The sequence below is a fragment of the Corvus brachyrhynchos genome, unplaced genomic scaffold (assembly GCF_000691975.1).
Source record: "Corvus brachyrhynchos isolate BGI_N302 unplaced genomic scaffold, ASM69197v1 scaffold660, whole genome shotgun sequence".
Classification (NCBI taxonomy): domain Eukaryota; kingdom Metazoa; phylum Chordata; class Aves; order Passeriformes; family Corvidae; genus Corvus; species Corvus brachyrhynchos.
In genome coordinates, this window is record NW_008235547.1 from 150867 (window position 1) to 152578 (window position 1712).

Here is a 1712-nt window from a genome sequence, read left to right on the forward strand (position 1 = left end):
AGCGCCAGGCGTCGTGCCCGGCCACCCTCGCTGCGCAGCCGCTCGAACTTCTGCGCCATGCGGTAGCGCCGGAACGCGGCCTGGATCGTCCGCGCCGCCCGCCGCGAGCGGAAATAGCCCCCGCACTTGCGCTCCAGCATCTCCACCTGCGGGGACACGGGACACGCGTGGGGACGTGGGTGAGGATGGGGACACGGGACACAAGTGGGGACACAAGAGGGGACATGGGGACATGGATGAGGATGGGGACACGGGACACGCGGGTGAGGTTGGGGACACGGGGACATGGGTGGGGACATGGGGACATGGGTGAGGATGGGGACATGAGACACGCATGGGGATGTGGGGACATGGGTGAGGATGGGGACACGGGGACATGGGTGGGGACATGGGGACGTGGATGAGGGTGGGGACATGGGTGGGGATGTGGGAACATGGGGACATGGGTGAGGATGGGGACACGGGACACGTATGGGGACATGGAGGTGTGGATGAGAACGTGGGGTTGGGGACATGGAGATGCGGGTGGGGATGTGGGGATACGGGGACGTGGATGAGGATGGGGACATGGGACATGGGTGGGGACAAGGGGACATGGATGAAAATGGGGACATGGGTGGACATGTGGGGACATGGAGGTGTGAATGAGAACATGGGGTTGGGGACATGGGGGACATGGGGATGAAGACATGGAGGCATGGATGAGAATGTGGGGCTGGGGACACGGGGATGCGGGTGGGGACATGGGGACATGGAGGTGTGGACGGGGCCATGGAGTTGGGGACATGGGGATATGGGTGGGGACATGGGGATTGGGATGTGGATGGGGACATGGGGATATGGGGACACGGACAAGGATGGGGACGTGGATGGGGACATGGGGATATGGGGACACGGACAAGGATGGGGACATGGATGGGGACATGGGGATGAAGACATGGATGGGAACGGGGGTGTGGGGACGGGGATGGGGACATGGGGACATGGAGGGGGACATAGGGAAATGTAGACACAGGGTTGTGAATAGGGACATGGGGATGTGGGGACATGGGGATGGGGACATGGATGCAGACATGACATGGATGGAAACACGGATGAAATGTGGATGGGGACATGGGGACACGGAGACATGGATGGGGATGGGGACATGGGTGGGAACGTGGATGAGGACATAAGGATGGGGACATGGAGATGTGGATGTGGATGAGAAAATGGGGTTGGGGACAGGGGGTTGGGGACAGGGGGACATGAATGAGGACATGGGGATGGGGAGACGGGGACATGGGGACATGAATGAGGACATGGGGATGGGGACAAGGATGGGGACATGAGGACATGGGGATGGGGACATGGGGACATGAATGAGGACATGAGGACATGGGGATGGGGACAGGGATGGGGACATGGGCAAGAGAAGGACACGGGAGAGGCAACACCCAGGAAAGAGGGTGGGCAGCGGAGAGGGGGGACACGGTGGCCTCATATGGGGACAGGGACCATTGTATGGGGACAGGGACCATCACACGGGTCTGGGGACCATCACACAGGCTGGGGACTGTCACACGTGGCCAGTGACCATCACATATGGGTTGTGACCATCACACGTGGCCAATGACCATCACACGTGGCCAACGACCTCACACATGGCAGGGGCCCGTCCCAGGGGTGTCCCCAGGTGTCCCCAGGTACCTTCTTGTCCTGCAGGTCGGTGG